This window comes from Sphaerodactylus townsendi, linkage group LG01 (assembly GCF_021028975.2).
Source record: "Sphaerodactylus townsendi isolate TG3544 linkage group LG01, MPM_Stown_v2.3, whole genome shotgun sequence".
Classification (NCBI taxonomy): domain Eukaryota; kingdom Metazoa; phylum Chordata; class Lepidosauria; order Squamata; family Sphaerodactylidae; genus Sphaerodactylus; species Sphaerodactylus townsendi.
The window spans coordinates 92,828,552-92,850,141 of record NC_059425.1 but is presented as its reverse complement, the minus strand read 5'-3'; positions in this window follow the sequence as shown (position 1 = coordinate 92,850,141).

The following is a 21,590-nucleotide window of genomic DNA, read 5'->3' as shown; positions in this document are numbered from 1 at the left end:
ACAAATCAAGCTTTCTCACAAATTAGAGAGCTTATGTAGTTATGGTGGCAGCATTATTTTTAGAGAGAAGAATAAACCGAAAAGTTCACTTAGGAATTTTCTAATGTTAACAAGTGTAGCTATTTGTCCAAAAAGACTGGTGGTCAACCCAGGCTGGTGTCATCAGTTATGCTTCCATGGCCTGTGTTTGCAGAAGATGTTACTGATATCCTTCCTACCCCAGTGTCTGGCCAGCCACTCTCACAGCTTGTGCAACCAACCAACAAGCACTTGAGCAACCCCACCCATCTCTCTCAAGAATGTTAGAGGTCTTTCCCTTCTGTTGCCACCACCACCACCATCTGGTATTTACCCCCTCACCAGTTTGATACAAGGAGAGGCATCAAAGATGGCTGTTACATAACATTTTCACTACAGCAAGGCTCGCAGGTAGGAATCAAGTCAGTCTCTTTTAACAAGTACAAAGCTTAAATCTATCAACAGCTGTAGAGACTATGGAAGCTACAAAATTATGGTGCAGATACTAATAAAGAAAATAAAAACAGGGAAAGATATCTAACTTAACTTGGAAACTGTAGTTACATGGCATTTAGTCTGTCCTCCCCCCAGTCTGGAAGATTCAAATAGGTGTATGCATAAAAGGATGCACTCTGGTGATCACTCATATGGACATGGTCTTAAACATATACCCTTATATTGAGGGAGAATGGCTTGTTTTCAATATCTGCCCCCCCCCCCCACACACACACACACACATACACAACTGCAGTAGCGAATAGTCAGTTATTCCTCGCATCAGAGGGATTCCTTTTTTCCCCACAGTATACAAAAAGTATTGATCTGAGCAAAATGGGATTTTTCCCAGCCTGGATGTCTCTATCAACAGCAGTTCTCCATAAATGTCATCCCTTTCGAAGATGAAATGGTTTCTTCCTGCCCTCAGTCAAGACAGTTACCACGTCTAGTAGGTTCCGGACTATGAAGTCGAGCTCTGTTATTGGTAAGAACGGCAATCCAAACTGTTTTCTGCTAATGGAACTCATTTTTAACAGTGCAAAAAACAGGTTGATTTATACTGATTTCCTCTTCCTCTGGCAGATCCCCCCTCTTTGCACCCAGTAGCAGGACTAGGGGAAACCTCTGCAAGGAAGAGCCATTGGCCAATTATGCAGGAGGCCTCCACGGCACACTGGCAACTGAACTCTGGCACGGCAAACTTTCTTGTACTGACGTACAACAAAGTTGCCATGTGCCTACTGCTCTTGCTTTTGGCTTTCTCCACAGAAAGCAAGAGCACTTCTTGTGCACTCCTGATGACTTGGCAGGGCAGGGAGGAGATAAGCTCCCCGATCCAGAATCGGCCATTGTCACACAATTTGTTGCTTTACCACAACCCTACAGAACTTTGTTGCTTGACCACATTGTTGATTTACCACAACCCTACAGAACTTTCCCTGTGATTCATGTGGTCCTTATTGGCTACTCCTGCAATTTCTTCAAAAGCAAAGGTTTTCTGCCCCTTTGGCTACTTCTCATAATGTCTTCATTTTACCCTTTCTGGAGGAAGAAAGAGTAAGATGCTTTCAAGTTTTTTTTAGACTTTTTCAAGGGTCCTGATCCAAATTTCTTCCATTTTCACAACTTGAAAAACCCATGGGAGATCCTAATATATGTTTAGGTTGGGCCTAAAACTATACACTGATGTTACTTAGTGGTGAGACAAATGCACTCTGCACATGTCTAGTAGCATACTGTTCTTGGCAGTCTGTGGCTAAAACAAAGATTTGCTCTCCCATCCAGTAACTCTACAGGGCAAGAATTATAGAGGTAATTCTGAGGAGCCATAAATATTTTCTGGAGAGTTCCATTTGCAGGGCTGTTTCACCTAGGAGAAGGTCTAAAGGTTTCTGGATAATTCAGAGGGAACTGGTAAATTTCTGCAGCTTGATAAAATAGAAGCTTTAGGAGAAATCTACATTCAGATTCATACCAGTTAAACTATCCTGCCATTTCTGAAGAATCCTGGCAACAGTAGCTTTGGAAGGCCCTCTTTGCTAAATACAATTGCTAAGTTAAACTGAGGGCCTGTGAGGTATAGTGGTTAGAGGAGACCAGGATCTGGGACAGGGGTAGGGAACCTGCGGCTCTCCAGATGTTCAGGAACTACAATTCCCATCAGCGCCTACCAGCATGGCCAATTGGCCATGCTGACAGATGGGAATTGTAGTTCCTGAACATCTGGAGAGCCGCAGGTTCCCTACCCCTGATCTGGGAGATTAAGGCTCCAATCCCCACTCTGCCACAGATGTTTACTGGGTGGCCTTGGGCCAGTCACATACTCTCAGCATAATCTACCTCAGGGAGCAACAGGGCTGACTTAACAGCATTATAGGCCCTTGGGGAAAAGCAGTGCACTAGGGCTCCTGACTACACAACTATTCACAAGAATAAAATGTAAATGGTCAATAAAAGTAAGCATATTTATTAGTATTTTCCAAAATCAGTGTAAACATTGAAAAACATGCTATACAGCAAAGATTAATCAACACAAACATTTGAACAATATAACATGAGCCTTGAAAAACACAAAAAAATTCAACATAAATGCTACTCAATTGGTACACCATACTATCAAGTGAGTTGAAGTGAAATTAACCTCTGCTTTTATACTATATAATGCATGAGATACATGCACATATGGTTGCAGAGATGACCAATGTCCACTTTATCATAAAATTAACATTAATATTGTTCATTATGTTTAGTAAAACATGGTAAATATGTATTTAGTTTAGTATAGTATTGATTTATTACCAGCAAGTCACAACATACATAGATCATCACAGGGCCCCTGTACTCGTGCTTATGTATTAAGATGACCCCAGGAAGCAATCCTCAATAGGTCTACCCAGAAGTAAGTCCCAGGAGTAACTGTATGCCTGGGATGAGGGGAGTGGGGAGGTGTGGAGATATGCTTACTTTTATTGACCATTTACATTTTCTTTTTCATATATGTATATAAACAATCTGGTGAGCCTAGAAGTAGATGGATCTTTGATTTCTGATCAAGAATGTAATTTCTTGAATTTTTCAACTATATATTGTTCAACTATATATTGTTGTAGGATATTTGGGTTTTTTTATCATTGTAAACATCATTAGCAGGAACTCAAATGGTTCATTGGCAATAGTTGTAATCCTCAGTTACAAACTCTCATGTAAGTGCACTTAATATTGGGATTGATCTTTGGAACAGCATGAACTCTCCCATACCATCGTCCTAGTCATTCTGTAAACAGATTATTATGAGCACACTGAGAGTTGGGGAAGGATATTCAGTAACAGTACAAACAAGGAGAGAAGGTTAATAGATCTTGGGACATTAAAAATGATAATCTTTCTTGCACTATCATAATTCTGATTGAAAATATATGGATGAGACAGTCAGTTACAATACAGAGAATCCTTTCAGAGAATCCTGGAAAATCCACGCTTCACAAGTAGAACACCCTTCGAAGAAAAGAGCTATGAAGGAAACTATCTTATGTTCCCATTTGAGAGCTGTAGTGCCACCAAGATCAAATAAAGAGGACAGCATATGCTTTATCAACACCCATGGACTCTCAAGGGCCAGCCCTGAAATCTATTCATGGTAACACCTTTTTTCCTTTCATTGTTCCCTTGCCACTGAGAGCATTGAGGCTCACTGATCACATGGATTACTTTGGCTAAATGCGACATGGAAATAGTTTCTTGGATCATTACAACATACTGCAGTCCCCTGCAGGTTAATGTATTGTTAACAACCATTCGATGTGTTAAAAGTTTTGTAATTAGAACCCCATCTACCAGAAATGACTAAAGGTATTGCATAAACAACATTGCTCTGTATGGAGCTGAGAATTAACCTCATTTTGCTTAGATTTCTTTGTAACTGGCAAGTTAGCATGAATGGAAATTAGTCCAACTACCACTGGTTTCCTGAGTCATCCACATCAACAAAGTGAGTATAATGAATCTGGAAAGAGAAGTCAGTAGTGGGGAACCTAGCTGAGAGAGGACCTGCAAGCACTGTGTACAGTGGAACCTTGGTTTTCGTCAATTTGTCCGGGGAACCTCGACAAAAACCGAAACCAGTGAAAACTGAGGCAGCCATTGACAAGAATTGGAGCAGCAGGGGGTTGCCAGTTTTCACTGCAATTTTAGCACACGCGTGATGGCGAAAATCAACGAAAAGTGAAGCAGTCAACGAAAACCAAGATTTTCACCGAAAGAATCAGCAAAATCGAATCCAACAAAATCCGAAGGCGACGAAAACCAAAGTTCCACTGTATCTTGCATCTCAAAGAATGATGCTTGTTCATTTTCCTCATTATACTATACCTTGAAGCTGCAACAACAATCTAAAATACATTACTAAAATACATTACTAGGCTCAACCTTATAATAGTAGCTGTGGACACCTATAACACATTATTACTGTGTGGCAGGGCGAATGAATAACTATTTTACCTGCAAGGACATAGGTAAGGTGGAGGGAGGTTTCTTGGGTTCAACCCCCCCCCCCATTACATGTCCGAAACTCTGCCCCCCGTTTGTGGTTTTTTTGAATTTTTTAGTGTTTTTTTTATTTTTGGCCTGCAGGGGGTGCAGTGTTTAGGCTAGCAGCAGCAAAATTTCAGGGATTTGTTGAGAGACTCTCCTGATGATACCAACCAGGTTTGGTGAGGTTTGGTTCAGGGGGTCCAAAGTTATGGGTTCCCAAAGGGCGAGTCCCCATTCCCCATTGTTTCCAATGGGAGCTAATAGGAGATGGGGGTTATACATTTGAGGGTCCATAACTTTGGCCCCCATGAACCAAACTTCTCCAAAACTGGTTGGTATCATCAGGAGAGTCTCCTACTGATACCACCCAGGTTTGGTGAATTTTGGTCAAGGGGGTCCAAAGCTATGGACTCCCACAGGGGGTGCCCCATCCCCCATTGCTTCCAATGGGAGCTAATAGGAACGGGGGCAACACATTTGAGGGTCCATAACTTTGGCCCCATGAACCAAACTTCACCAAACCTGGGTGGTATCATCAGGAGGCCCTCCTAAAGATACCGTAAAAGTTTGGTGCTGCTAGCTTAACAATTGCACCCCTGACAACAGGCACCCCCCAAATTTCTCCAGATTCTCCTTTTAAATCCACCCCCTTCGGCATGGATTTAAAGGGAGAATCTGAGGTCCCCAGTTTAAAAATTGAAAGTGATGCTGTTTAAGGGTGGGGGAGAATCCACCCCCAAAAAGCATCACTTTAAATTTTGTTTTAACTGGGGACCCCAGATTCTCCCTTTAAGGTGGATTTAAAAGGAGAATCTGGGCTCCCTAGTTTAAACACCATTGAAAGTGATGCTGTTTGGGGGTGGATTCCAGCATCACAGTGTCCACCCATTGGGGGGCCCCTGCAAAACTCAGATTTTGCACCAGGCTCCATTTTCCCTAGCTACGCCTCTGCCTGGAGGGGAGGGCAGAAGGGACTGCTGGCTGGGAGCCCATCCAGTGGGGGGGGAGGGGAGTCTGCTGTCCCTTGCCTCGGAGAGCTGCTTTTATAAGCAATGAGGCTGGGGGCAGGGCTTGGGGAGGTGTGGCCTCACCCCCAACCCCCCCTAAAAATCTATACCTACATCCCTGCTTACCTGAACACATATTTATTATTATTTTTATTATTTAATTTGTATGCCATGGTTGGCTTAGGGCGGCTCATAGAAAATCCCCCTTTCTCCCCCCTTACTTGTCATGACATTTTTGGAAACTGTGATATTTGTTGTTGAAGGCTTTCACGGCTGGATTCAACTGGTTGTGGTGGGTTTTCCAGGCTGTGTGGCCGTGGTCTGGTTTGTGGTTTGTGATATTTCTTATTTTAAGCTGTGATTCACTCCTTCATTTTAGCACCTAGGAGCTGAGAAGTTCTAGGCTGGCTCCTGCCTTCTTGCCACCATTTTCCCAATGCCAATATCTTTCATGTATAGTTCATCACATATTTGTTCAGTTGAGAGGAGCATATTTACCTGACCATTCACACAGGATTAGATTCAAATGAAGTTGGAAATTTCCACCAATTTCCCCCTTCCCATGGAGACTCCCGATGTTATTTCTCATCTCCCCATATCCCGGTAGCAGGATTAACAGAAATCAACATGCTGCGCTAGAAAGGAGGTGGCAGGAAAGTTTCATTCTGCCAAAGGAAAATTTAGTCTGGATCTAACTCAAGATGACTGACTGATTTATTATTTGACTTGTGGCTAGGCTGTGACTTTACACCATATGATTGCCCCCTTCGTTGGCTTGCCCTTCTCTTTTTATACTTATATATCAATTGCCCATCACATCCCTGGGTTTTGAACATAGGTGTTTATTATATACCATGAGGAAGACTAAACAGCCTCTCTAGATCTATTTCTATGGTTTAATAGGGTCAATGTGAAATTCACTATGCCATTCTTAAGCAGAGGTACACTGTCCTTAAATCTATTGAAGTTAATGGGGTAGAAGGATGTTGCTCTGCTTTGGTTGGCATTGCCAGTCAACCAGATTTCAGTCGAACTCTATGAGCCAGGCAGCATTTCACTTGCATCTCATTAATGAAGCTCTGATTGTGAAAGTGTCAGCTACCCCCTAAGAGGATGTGTTCACACCGCTAAGTTTGGTTATTGAATCCACTCTAGCATATGCCACAAGTCTAAAAGTCTTTCTGTTATGTCTCACCATCAGGGAGAAGCTAACTGTAGGAAAGCCACCATAAACTGTGAAATGAAAACAGCTCCTTTTCCTATGATAAGAGGAACCTGGCATTGAACCTATTACTCAGATTATGGTGAATCTGAATTGCTTTCCCCTTGAGCTGCTACAGAGATAGATCAATCGGATTAAATTCCTCTCTCTTATGTAAAACAACTTTACTGGAATAGATAAAAATGTAATATATTTTTGAAGATGTGTATGTTTCCTTGAGTCTGGATAATAATAAGTCCTTGACTTACAAATGCCTCCTTGATTGTTTAATGAATTATTTTCTCCCTCTTAGGCTGCTACTGAATGGGATGCACTAATAAAACATTATTTTAAAAAGGAATACATCTATTACCTGAACTAATTCTAGTACATTGGCATACTTGCATAAATAAACGTGTGGTGCTATTTTGTTGCAGGTAAGCAGTTGTGCCTGTTGTGACTGCTCAGTGAGCTATGTACTTGAGGCTTTGATATCCTGAACATGTGATCTGTTAGGTTTGGGCAGACATTACTTCAGCATAGATTGAATAGCCCATCCCCTTAGACAGGTTTATCATAACATTGGCATAGAGTTTACATACCTTCTAACAGAATTTTCCATCAAGGATGGTGCTTTTTGCTGAGTTCCTGGTTGTACAATCAGACATTACACATATACTGTCTCTATACTGGATTCTGCACAGGCCAAATACAATTGGTGAAGGATGTTAGATAAATTGTTTGGGGTGTGGGGGAGGACTTCATACAGGTCCTGTTCCCAAAGTGAGTTTTATTCTCCTCAACCCAGGATTTTCAAAACTTGTTGAACCAGTGATCCTTTTGCACAATCTTGTGTTGGAGGTACTCCCAAACAAACACAACAGGCAAGAGATGCTTCATTTCCCTTTCTTCTACCAATTCACTTTAAGTTCTGCACCGTCCACTGTCAGGGAGAATCCGCCCGCCCACCATTCTGTGCAGTTCACCCAGCAGGTTGGGAGCAAATTCTCTGAGCCCCCGACAGTGTACAATGCCCCCAAACACATTTTCTCCCCATGGCAGTAAGTATGACTGATCTACAGCAATCATTCATTATTGCCCAGCCATTGCAGGGAGGTTCATTTTCCCTTTCCCCTCCTTTCATGTATTGTACGTGTACAGTTACACAGGTGCAGCTGATCAGATTGTAGGACAATTGGCTGGAAGGGTTCATTTCAGTATGCCTGCACAGCTATACATGTGTTGTAGGGATTTTTTTTTAAAAAAAGAGAAGTGTCTCTGTGCAAAGGTACGAAAGCAACCTAGATTGTTTCCGTAGACTCCAATTACTGCCTGAATGGGTGTAGGGCACACATGTGAATGGGAAAAAGGAAAATGGGTTACTTTATAATGACAGCAACCCATTATACATATGCTGTGTGGAATCCAATACCAACATGTAAGCTCTGGACAGATATACTGAACAAATGAGGACAGGGCAAGTGAGTGGCTATAATGTTGCTGCTGTACACATGTCTGAAAGAACATTTGTCCAGGGTTATTCTTTTCAGGTCATTGTTGAAGGACTCATCAATATGTGATTAATTTTAGGGAGTAATAGAAATAATAATAGAAAATTGCTTCATAAAAAAAACCTTCACCCTACTCTTTTAAGGAAGATCTATATGTGGATGCAGACCCCTGTGATGGTGGTTTATACAGGGACTCATATGCATGTAGGGTCCTTCCTCTCATCTGCACTAAAATAAGTAGATACATTTTTGACATGACTAGCAGTACACAACTACACAACTACTATATGTTGCATGCCTACAGCTTTGCAGAGTATTAGAACAGCTTTTGAATCAGGAGGGGACTAGGGCTCTCCTAAAACCTTAGACATCTTGAGCAGTCAGAATGGGAAAATTCTATTGTGGCCCTCTAAAACAATGCTAAAGCTGTGAAGAGTCTAAGCTACTTATTGATATATTTCTCTCATACAATCTAGGAACATAAAAATAAACTCAGTTTATTGACAGAATCCTTTCCAAAGGATTTCCTGTTTTTTAAAGGGAAGCATGTTGGCAAAAAGGGAATTTTAATTACTATGTCCAGTGCTGCCCTGACCTGGGCCCATTTCTGCCTAGGCCCCCACAGTGGCTGCACGCTGGTATATATGATGCTGGTGTGGCCTTGGAGCTGTTTGCATGCTGAGGTGCAAGCAGCTCCAGAGCGGCCACAGCCCGCGGAGGCACCTCCGCACGGAGGCGCTTCCATTTTGTTTTCCCACACTTACTTTCTCTCCCTGCAGAGATCCACAGGGACAAGGAGACATGCCCATACTGCCCTCTGACCCCCGGGGGTCGAAGGGCAGCGTGTGTGTGTCTCCTTGTCTCTGCGGAGCTCCGCAGGGAGAGAAGAAAAGTGTTGTGGCCAGTCCTCAGTCCTTGTCAGAGAGTTACAATGAAAGCACCTTCCCACACCCTCCTCTCAATCTCTCCACTAGCAGCGAAGGAATGTGCCATGAATCGAGGGATGACAGCAGCTGTTCCTCAGAGGAGGAGGTGGAACAACCACAGCTGTTCAACCCAGAAGCATCACTTCACACTGACAGTCCAGTGACAGAACCATCTGTGGCCCTCTAATGATCCAGGACATTCTCAGAGTCCACCCCCAGTACCCCAAGCAAGCAGTTTCCCCAGCTCACCTTCCCTTTTAGAACAGTATCGCCAAAGAGCATGCCTGGACCTAGCCTAGTGCAGAAGATCAGCTAGATTGGCTGCTTGCCATCTGTGAGTAGCAGGCAGGACCAGCTCCCAAAAGCAAGACTGTTAATTAGTTCCTGCCCCTGTCCCCACGCTGATAAAAGGGAGTTCACAGCTGTGAGCTCTCTGCAGGAGGCAATATATCACCTTGATGGCTGCTCTGCTCCAAACCTGCGGATTGCTTCAGAAAGCTTGCTTCTTGGTAATGACCCCTGGACTCTGCCCCTTGGACCTGCTCTTTGGATTTGTGTTTTGGACTTTGATGACCTGGTTGACTGGTGAGCTTTCTTGCAAATCCTAACACTGAACTCTGACCAGTGCTTGCCTGGTGCTTTAGAGAGTGTTCAAGCTTGCTTAAACAAAGTTAGTAAACAGTTTGCCAGCTGAAATCTGTGTCCTGTGCTTCCGTGACAGCCAGCCCATGACAGTAAGTGTGGGGAAAGCAGGAGGTGCCTAAAAGTGTCACTTCCAATCCAATGCCATTTGCGTAGTGCTGGCTGGGAAATGCTGTTTCCCAAAAGCCTCACTCATTGAGCGAGGCAGGAAAACAAGGTTGCCCCGCCGGTTGCAGGGGGAAAGCATGGCGCTGCCTCGATGCAGAGGCAGCATCCGTGTGAACAGCGCCCCTGGAATGGTGTTTTTACCATTCCAGGGACACTGTTTTTGGGCCGTGCAGAGTGGGCCCTGGATAGCCCAGGCTAGCGTGACCTCATCAGATCTTGGAAGCTAAAAAGGAGCCAACCTTGGTTAGTACTTAGATGAGAGACCATCAAGGAATTCCAGAGTCACTATGCAGAGGTAGGGAATGTCTCTTGAATGTCATCCACCTATGAATGTCTCTTGATTTCACAACTGCAAGGGGTCACCATAATTCAGCTGACTTGACAGCAAAATAAATAAATAATCCCCAGTATATCTTTGTCTACTGAGGGGATGTGCAGCCCCAGTTCTGTGCTCGGCTTTCCTGAATTGTTGCCTGGTTTTGTTTCCTAAGCATGACTATAGATTAAATTAGCACTGTAGGAAAGCTCTATGTACATAGGTTCTATGATTTGTCAGTTGTAATCCAGGCTATATGACTCTGCTTCTTTTAGATGGCAAATGGTTCTAAAAAGATTATTAGTTGATTAGTGGTGGCTGCAGTTAGATGGACTCACATAACATTATTTAATTTTTTTCACCAGTTCATTTTCATTTGATAGACATTGGCCCAATAAGAATTATTTACTTGCCTACTTAAATTTTTTTTTGGCACATATGTCCAGTGCTCATTACTGCAAGTAATTCCCTTACCTGTCTATGCCAATTATTTTGCAGTGGTTGAATTTCAGTCAGTTCATTCTAATTTACTTCTCATAGTCCAGGGGAAATCAAAAAAGGCTGCTAAGACCAAGTGTGATTTCACCTTGTGTGTCCTCCACCTAGCTAACCACGCTTCACTTCCAGCTGCTCATCTATATATGCCTTGAAGTGATGGAGTCCTGAAGGACTCTAGGGTAGTAGGAAAATGATTCCTGGAGCTTGGAAAAATAAGGGATACAGTGATCCTTTAGATCTTGACACTATAGGTATAAAAACCCACATTTGAAACTCAAAATTCACAATTTAAATTTGGATTTTATTTTCATGTGGTGTTAACAATTTTTGTTTTGGAGTAAATTTGTACTGTTTACATTTTCAATTAGAATGTTAACAAGTCTCTGCCAGTATGAACACAGAATACTTCCTTTCAGTTGTCTTGTAATGTAAAGGCCCTTCCGGCAAGACTGGATCCTGAATCTCATTGGAAGCAAAAATGTGGCCAGCTTCAATTTCTCAGCATTCAATTTGGCATCTTTCAAGTTATATTTACAAAACTTGAACTTTGTCTTTAAAAGTGCTTCCTAAACTTCACTCTCAATCTGGAATGTTTGCCAAAACAAAAGATCATTTCCTCATTTTTTTTCTGAGAAACTCAGAATCACTTATACATCGTTTTCAGAAATACTTCAATTCAGTCAGATCATTCTATGGGTAATTCCCCAGCACAGGAAGAAAAACATGAATTTATCCAGGTCTCAAAGTTATCTGAAGTGTTGAAAACACATCATGGTATGTATGGGCCAGTTCTTCCATGTTGGTTTGTCATGAATGAAGGTTAGTGATTCTTTGGTTTAGAGCTGTCATCTTCTGATCTTTAATTAAGAATTCTAGGCCAGGGAGACTTTCTAGTAGCATTTCCTCTCTTCTCACTTATGCCTCTGGTATGGATGACCATCATGCCACCTAACCTACTTCTCAAGGTTGTTGTAAAGATAAAATGGAAGAAGAGCGAATATGCCACCCTCAGTTTCCAGGAGAAGAATAACAATTAATAAACAAACCATTGATTCTGGGGTCCTATTTTCACCCAGCACCGTAATTATAGTAGAAGCAGCAGAAAGGACACACACTTCTGTGCTTCACCATGTTTAAAAATAGTCCTGACTTCCAGAATGTCTACTGCTATTTGAAACCCAACCAGCAAAAAGTTAATTGTATCCGTGGAATGAAGATGTGACTAAAATTGCTCAGCAGTTCCACAATTCTTGCTTAAATTGTGATCTTAGAGCTTTGAGAATCTGACTAGCCCAGTTTGTAGCTGATGCCTACTTTACTTGAGACCTCTCTGCTGCATAGTTAAATAGAGCAGACAACCTGTCATTTTATCAGAGGAAAAATCTCAAAAGTTTTCAAACCCACATCTGCGGCCATTGCCTGTCCCTATGGTGACATATTTTTCAAATTCATTTAGTCCTGAAGAATCAGTGGAGGTAGATGAAACTACTGAACTGTGAGGTGAGAAAGCAGATGTGATTCTGAACTGTTTTATGCTGTCATTAATTCCTGAAGTTCAAGCAGTCCAAAATGTAAAATGGAACCAATTATAGCTAGGATTCTTCCTCTGACTGGAGGACCATAGCAGTCCTCAGTATGAAATCTCCAGAATACCTCATCTAGATGTTAAAGAGCATAGGATGGAGCCTTGTGGGATCCCATAGGCCAAAGGCTGTAGTCCCACAGCACTACCTTCTGAAACCTATCCTCCAGATAGTACTTGAACCATTATAAAATGGCATCTCTAAATCCCAGCCTGGAAAGGAAATCTAGAACAATACCAATCAAGAAAATTGCACTTCTTCTGTCCATCCCCCAGTGCAGGTTGCTTCTGCCCCATAACGAAACCTAAAACCAGACTGGAAAGAATAGTGACATGCTCTGACCACCTTTATAGCCCAATTGCTATTGTAGTGTACTCTATAAGGGACAGCCTTTGTAGAATATTTGGCGGTATCAATTAAGTTGTAATGTAGCACCTAGACTGAAGATGGGCTTGAATTATAGGGATCTCATCTACACAAAGTTGAGAGAGCTACACTGGTTGCCTATTGACGTCTGAGCAGTATTCAAAGAGCTGGTTATTATCATTAGAGCCCTAAAAAAATGGGATTAGGGCAGTGGTGGGACTCAAATAATTTAACAACCAGTTCTGGTGGTGGGATTCAAATAATTTAACAACTGGTTGTTTACAAGCACCATTTTAACAACCGGTTCTGCCAAAGTGGTGTGAACCGGCTGAATCCCACCACTGGATTAGGGTACCTATTCACATATGCTGCTCCCATCTTGGGAAGTGAGATGAGCAGGTATCAGAGAAAGGAAGTTTTCTGTAGACACTCTTTAATCCTGAGCTTAGTTGTAGGCACTGAATCAAATAGATTTACTTTGTTTACTGAAGTGGGGTATTTTTTGGGTGGGGTGGTCTACATTTATTTTTCTTTCTCTCCTTTGGATAATGTTTTATTTGCATTTTATAGGGTTTATGCTTACTACTAGTGCACTTTAAAAAGGTTTTCACTGACTGTTTTATATAAATATTTTACAGTACTGTTCATAACCACCCCAGGAGCTAGATGGTTGAGGGGCAGCATATAAATCTCTTAAATACATGCATATATACATATTTTATCCAGCAGACTGTAAGGCAACAACAACAAAACATCTCACTTTCTAGTTTAATTTCAAGGTCCCCCCCCCCCCGCCACTTCAGTTATCATTGCCTCTTTGCATTTCCAGATGACTCTTCTTCTTTTGCATGCTCCCTGCTCTAGCTTAGCTTTGCTCTTCAATAGATAACAGGTTACTGATTTTAAAGAGAGGAATACTGTCAAACTTTGTATCTGTCTGAAACCCAGTTTATCTTCACATTTACAGGAAGAGAAGGAATAATAGGGATACAGCTCAAGCTCGAGCAGTCCCTAGGCAAAATCACTGTATGGCACGCCAACTCTCTGGAGCATGGAAGACTGCCTTTCCCCAATCCTCTCTCTTTAGCATCTGAAATAACCAGTTCAAAACTCACATTTCCTCTGGCTCATAATTTTAAAGTTTCTATAGTCACATTGAAGTTTGGTCTGGGTAGCTCAACTAAGAAACCCAAATGAGCCACACTGCACTTACGCTAGCCAAAAGGCTGGGGGGGGGGGGGAGCCAATTAATGTTGGTTCCTCCCTCGTGCCTACCCCCGCTACATTGATGATGGTGGTGGGTGCTGGCAGGGTGTTCAGCACTGGGTACTAGTGTCAGTGGGCAGCGGTGGCTACACACCAACAGTATCACCCCTCCACTGGGGCAAGTGCCCTGGGGAGGGCGAATCCACCAGCTTGGCCAGTGAGCTGCTCCCTGAAGAGGATTTCCCCCTTCTTTTGGATACAGCGCTTGTCCTTAATTTCAAACATGGCATCCTTACTCTGCAATCTAAGTGGCACAATCAGTTCCACCACCAAACAGGTCTACTATCTCATTCTGCTTCATGTCTAGACAGGTCTGAGGTAGTGGAAATGTTATTAAAACAGTGGAGTGGCAGATGAGACATGTAATGAATTCAGTTATGGCCCTTTCTTCAACCCAAACACTGTGACTCATGTCTCTATTCCAGGAGGTGTAGGGACAATAAGCAGTTATTATACATTAGAGTTCAGTATATATTCTCCTGTTTGTGCTCATGAGGAGAAAAAATCAATTCTAGAGTAATTAGAATTCAGACCATTGGTGTAGTTTACAAAGGTCATTTTAGACTGGAGAGAGATTGAGAGTGTTGTTTTTAATCGAACAGAGGATATTTAGTCAGTCTATTTAACAATAAATGGAGAAAGCAAACAACATTAAGTCCACTATCACTGAAGCCACTCAGATATGCTTTTTAAAAAATCCCTTATTTGCTTAATGGAAGTTCAGTGGAGCAGGCGGTCCTCCTCAGCCTTGCTTGGTTTTGTGTACCTGGCTGCAGAGATACAAACTTACAATGCAAACTTCTTTGACTCATTCAGTGACATTGGAACAAAACCCTCCCTGTACTGATACCCTGTTCGATATATTTAAAAATGCCAGGTGAAAGAGTAGTAGAATTCAATGAGTCAAATATTCTTGACTTGTCCTGTCCTGATTAAGCACTAGGTTTCCCTCCTAAGCAAAACCTCAAGATTTCCTACAAATCTTCCTGATTTTAAATTGTTAACTTGAAAAAAAAATCCTAGTGGATCCTACTGTGTATAAGACAAAATAAGACAGACAGGCTTTATTTTCAGCCAGGTTCCTATGCACCTGTGGCATGGTTTTCCTCTCTTAGTGCTCACAGAGGCCCACTTTACCATGCCTAACCTCTTACACTTCTCTCTCTGCGTGTGTATTTTCTCTCTTGTGGTTTGGAAATTTCCACATAATAAGTAGCTCAGGATGATATTATGTGTTGAGTTGACATTTTGATATTGTCTTATCATTCAAACACTTACTCTTTTTATCCTGCTACTAGTCCAACAGCAGTGATTCTCTGAGGTATCCAGCCAGAGGTGGGATCCAACCAGTTCTCTCCACTTCTCTAGAAGAGGTTACTAATTTTTTCTGAGTGCCGAGAAGGGGTTACTAAAGCAACCTCCCTGCCCAATAGGGCCTGGAGGTGCGTGTGTGTGGCGCCGCCACTGTTTGAATCCCACCACCATCGGAAACTGTTTTTGGATCCCACCACTACATCCAGCACAGGACTTCCTCAGCCCTACTACAGTTGCCAGCCTCCAGCTGGGACCTAGAGACTTCTCAGAATTTCAGCTGATCTCCACACTGTGAAAATCAGTTCCACAGGAGAAAATGGCTGCTTTGACGCATGGACTATGTAGCACTATACTCCATGGAGGTCACTCCTCTCCACTCCTCTTCCCTTCCCAAACCCAATCCTCTTCAGGTTCCATTCAGGTTCCATCCATCCCCAAATTTTGAGGAATTTCCCAACCCAAAGTTGGCAACTCTGGGTCTGCTTCACTTTTTAAACTGAAGTCTGAACCCAGAACCTTCTGCATGTGCATATTGCTGTGGCCCCTCATTGGCTGTCCCCTGTCCTGAAGTTTTCCAGATTAACATTCATTACTCCAGCTATCTCCCTTTCTGTTCTCTTCACCATCATCCCTTGGTAATACTTACGAAGTGCAGCATTCTATCCACTGAAGCTACAATCCACAGCATTTTGTATACCACATAGCAAAACCTGCTAACTGTTTGCAAAAAGAAAATCACAGAACAAAGCTTTATTTCTCCTGCTACAGCTGGTGAGTTCCTATTGCCTATGTGCTGCTCTTCTTCCACTTTTTTAATAAAAGAAATGGTGTGCTCCTGACTGCATTAGAGCTAAATTATCATTTATGTTTGTCAGAGGGGTTGCTAATGTGTAATGAGATTTTAGAGTTAATGTTTTGTACAAAGCACTTAGCTGAGCTAGGATGAAATTGGTTTAGGATTTTGATGTGGTGTTTTAATTAAAGATAGTTTCCAATCAGGACCAACCAAAAGCCTTGTCAGAAGATTGTGTACCCATTGGCCAATACACCAATGTAATCCCAGTCTTGCTGTGTATATTTGGATTCTATTCAAGAAATTAGATGTAGCAGCAACTTTGGAAATGCACGTGATGAGCACCTCTTAATGGAGATAGCTCATTTGTTGGTAGGCTGTGGAGACAATAACAATTTCACGACTCTGTTGCACAACAGTAATATTTGCAGGAGTTTGTAGGAAATTTATTTTTCTACTAGCCCCAAGTGTATAGGAATAGCCTGAGGGGATCTGAGCTAAAGCTAGAGTGGTTAGTTCTCATCAGGACAAATCCCTGAGGCCAGTTTGTGGAAGCCGAAAAGCAGAGAACTTTCAGTTTAGAGTAACTGTTGAAACTGTTTTAAGACCCTGCCTCTAAAACCCTGGAGAGGTACAGCCAAGCCAAGTAAATAGTACTGACCTTGATGATCAGTGGTCTCAGATATATGAAGACACCTTATAATAAATGAGACCACTGATCATCAAGGTCAGTACTATTTACTTGGTTGTACCTTTCATATGTGTCTTCATATGTCTGTTCAACTAGCCTTAACATTTAGAATTGCTGAAGAACTAGTTTTCATTTAGTTTGGTTGTCATGCCTTCCTCCAGAGAATTCTGGGACATGTTATATTAGGAACAAGTGAGGCTCTGTGTATTGAGCATTTGTCAGCAACTATGGAAATATCTTTGCACTTCTCTGTAATCTCCTTCATTTGCTCATGATGTTTCTGCACAGAGAGTTAGAGATAATAATGGATTTACTCTAGTACTTGGTGTTCTTATAACAAACAACAGATCCGCACATAAATTGTTTGAACATGGAACACTGCCCTTATTTCTTAATGATAAGAGCCCATGAAATGACCTTTACTCAAAGTAAAGGCACAATTCTGGCACAATTTCTTTTCCATTCTTTATTTTACAATAAAATTAACTAGGTAGCATAAGAGCAGCAGGTGCAACAACAACATGGCTTCCTCTGTACAACCAAGGAGAATATTGTAAGCAGCTTTGATTCCCCACTGTGGGAAAAGGTGTGGTATAAATTAAGTAAATAAATAATATAGTTGAAAATAGAAGGCAGATAAAAGATAGCTTCATGAATGGCCGAGAAGGAGAAAATGAGACAGGGAACGGGGACAGTATAAGGGCATTGCCACGAGGAGAGAAACAGGAAATAGGGAGGGGAGGAGGATATAGGGGAAAGTGATGTGTCACTCCACAAGGCTTGGGGGCTGCCTACCATGCAAGGGGGCCTGGCCCAGTGGTTGGCACTAAATGACTGGGCCATAGTTCTCCTAGGTAGAGATTTCTGAAGTAGGAGAGGGAAATCTAAAGACAAAGGGATAAGATAAATGTAGATTGGCTGTTGGGTGAATAGGGGAGAAGAAAGCAGGAAATGGGGAGACTATGGGGGCTTTCAGGGAAGAGAAAGTGGAAATATTGGGGGAAAGGGTATGATATACATCACATAAGTTCTCGTGGAATCTTGCTTGTGTGTATCTAATAGTCAAATCCCCAATTCTCCATAGAAGGTTATTGGGTGACACACTCTCAGCCATCACAGGGTTGCTGTAAGGATAACATGGAGCATAGGAGAACAGTACAGCTTTGGGTCCCTTAGGGAGAAAGACTAGATATGACATTTGTTATAAATCTAATTTTAACAACATGAAAAAGATTATTTGTCATCTAGCAAAGTAGCCTTTACAAAGGGCTATTAGATCTTCCACCAACACAATAAAATTGATAACAACTCACTGCCTGAACTGGGAGTGCTAATTACTATTCCACATGTATAACCACTTAAACAGATTAATGTTCCACTACCATGCATGTAAAAGGTGGAGCAGTGAAAAAGGTTTCTTTACTACTTGGTTAGATCATTAAAAACTCCCCCCTTTTGTTCATAATATTAACAAAGGTTTACTATTATATTACTATTAAGTATCATATTTTGCTGAGCAGGGGTAGGAATGAGAATATGTTGAAACCAAGACTTGAAAATAAATGGGAAGGTAATACAGAAAAATTAGGTGGAAGGAAAGAGAAATGAAGCATAGAAAAGAGGGAGAGAAATGAAGGAAAATGGGAAATGAGGTTTTATCTTGCTGCAACACACTAACTATAGCATTGCTTCAGTCTTGTAGAGAAACAGGTCTACCTGATAGAGTATTTTTACTGTGCTCAGATTTCCATGGGTCCCTAGCGATCGCAGTTAGAATGACAATAGTTGCAAAGGAATTCTGAAATATATTTGGCCCAGATGCGCAGAGATTCCCACCTGGTAAATAACCACAGAACACGTATTGGAATTAATTGGGCCACAGCACTTTTTATTGAGGAAGAATCTGGGCAAGCAAGAGGAGCGTATCATTTAGCAGCCGGTCAGCTGACCCCGGCACCATCCCCAATCCATATTGGGGAACCAACAAGGTACTGGGCAACTGGGTGCCTGCCTGCTGTGGCCCCCTTTCTGCTGGGGTGTTGGCCTTGATTGCAGAGGCCTCTGTGGCATGCGCCATGAGACCGCCCCACCCCAAGCCTCTTATGGAGGCTCCCAACCTCGGGGAGGTCCGGTGCACAAGCTCGGCCTCCCCATAAAGATGCGCTTCTCTGCCCAAACTGCCACTGAGCTGACCCCTCAGCTCCTGCCACAGCTTTGCAAGCCTCCCAGCCATTCCAAGAGGCCCTGCCGTACGGCACCCAGCCAAATGTCTGTACCACATTCAGATAGGTGAACGAAAGAGCGCATGCTCCCAGACGGTTATATCAGGGTGCAGGATAATGCTACCACCGAGCTTCCAGACCACCCTTGCCACCACCTTGTGGCGTGCCATGTCCACTTTCCTGGGCTCTCTGGCATCCTTCCCCAGGAGCTGTGGAAGGAGGCAGGACCAAAACAGTTTAACGTCTGGTATTAGTTCCATGATCTCATGGAGGCCGGCCGGTATCCATAAGGACAGTTTTAGGCCCATCAAAGCTGGGAGATTGTTCTCACCCAACTGGATAATGATTCCGTGAGGCGTGCCAAACCTCCAGAGTGCCTCATGAACAGCAGGCAACAAGGCCTCCCAGCACATACCCTGCTGGCCGAGCCAAACGATTTCCACACCCCTTCCAAGGTCCAGGTTCACATGCCACTTGGTCGAGGATGCATGTGTGCAAGCCCAGTGGATGATGCTATATCCGATGATCCATATCCGAGTCCCACTTCCGTGTTGCTCTGTGTAAAACATTAAAATAACAAGTGAGGTCTCACATATGTCCTGTAGGCCAACGAACGCCAAGGACCCACCGCCTGGATTTGCTCAGGGCAACACTCCTCACAGGCTGCCGAGGTGGCAGCACTAATCCTAAAAGAATGCAGACCAAAGTCCCGTGAAGGGAGACCAAGCCTACCAATATCTATGCGTAGCTCTGAAACCACTTGAAAGCGGGTCAAGGGGCTACCATTCTGGTGTGCCAGGAATAGACCGAGAATGTGTGGGTGCATGGCCATGTAGGCCAAAATTACAGTCACCAGGCAGAACCCCCCAGGGAGGCCGGGAGGGATAAAACCTCTAGTGCTCAGACGAAGCTGGTCCGTTTTAGAGGAAGCTAGCCAAACATAGATCCCACTGTCCCCCGCTGTTACATCAGAGGACCGTAATGCCCGGTGGCCCGCCCGATGCCCTGAAAGGGCGACCAGTTCCCCAGCCCCAAATGCCCCCCAAAAGGCCAATGTAAAAGCTTCCCGAACTAGGGAAGCTTCAAATTCTGTATTACAAAAAATGGGTGCTCTATCCACAAGGGACTCCAAGATCTCCTTAGATATAGGCTGCCTAGTGTCCCCAAGCATGGGCTGGCCCGATGCCAACCCACCAGCGCACTAAAAATGACATTATAGGGTCTGGAACCCCCACGGTATTGCAGAAAAAGGACAGGGCAGCCATGTGCACCCGGATGGACCCAGGGGCAAATCCCAATTAATGCAAGTGCGCCAAGTAGCAAAGCAGGAGACCTTCTCTAAATGCCTGCCCTTGGGGAAGGACTTCCTGATAGCCAAACTCCAGAAAAGAGGCGACCGCCCCTTCGTATGCTTGGCACATGGCTGGAGCAAGGGACCGTAGGAATCCCTCTGCTATGGACTGTTGCTAAGGCTCCACAGCTGCTCCGGGAAAATCTCCGGGTGTGGGGTGGCCCCTGGGGCCAATGTGTGGAAGCAATTCACCTGGTGGTGAGACAAAGCATCAGCAATGTTATTTTCTGCTCCTGGGATAAAAACAGCATGAAAAGAAATGTTATCCTTCAGGCGTAAAAGAACCAGTTCTGTCACCAACTGCATAACTCTTCTTGAGCGGCTGGACTGCCGATTAACCACCCTAACCACAGCCTGGTTATAGCACCAGAAGCGAACGGACCAATTCTGAAAGTGGATTCTCTAATAGGTGACTACCATGTTGTCTGGTAAGTGAGGGGGATTCTTGGGGAGGTAGGTTGTCAGGGATTCTCATGGGATTCTCGGGGGGGGGGATTCATGGCTGTGCAGTTGGCATAAAAACACAGCATTTCCTGCACACACTGTGCCACCTCCTCCCAGCGATCCTGGTTGGCCCCTGCACCCTCTGTTCAAACAGTGGCACAGGCAATTGAAATGGGTTACATGTACCCATGTTGCCTGTGCAGAATCAGCCAAAGTTTTGCAAAAAAGCAAATATTAGAGAAAAAAAATATGGAACCACAAGAAGAAAATTTACATACATACATACATACATACATACATACATACATACATACATACATACATACATACATACATACATAGAAAATGACTTTCCACTATTCACATATCAAGCTAAATTATTTTACCATATTAGTCTAACATGCTGAGTCTCATTTTAAGATTATTTTCATACTAAGAAAAAGCCATACAAATAATACAATTTCTTCTGATGGCAAATTAATCTTTCAACTGTTTTATATATCAAAATCCAAGAATACAGAATCATTGTTCATGCTATTTTTAGGAATTTTGTAAAGAGCTTCCAGTCTACTGTCAATCTATCCAACATTTGATCTTTCATTAATACTGTTTTTATCCAGTTCTGCATATTCGTTATCTAGCCATTCTTTTATACATGGTGTTTTAGGGGTTTTCCAGTATTGGGCATAGAGAGGCCTTGCTGCTGTAGTTATATAAAGTATTAACATTATTCATTGCCTGGATCG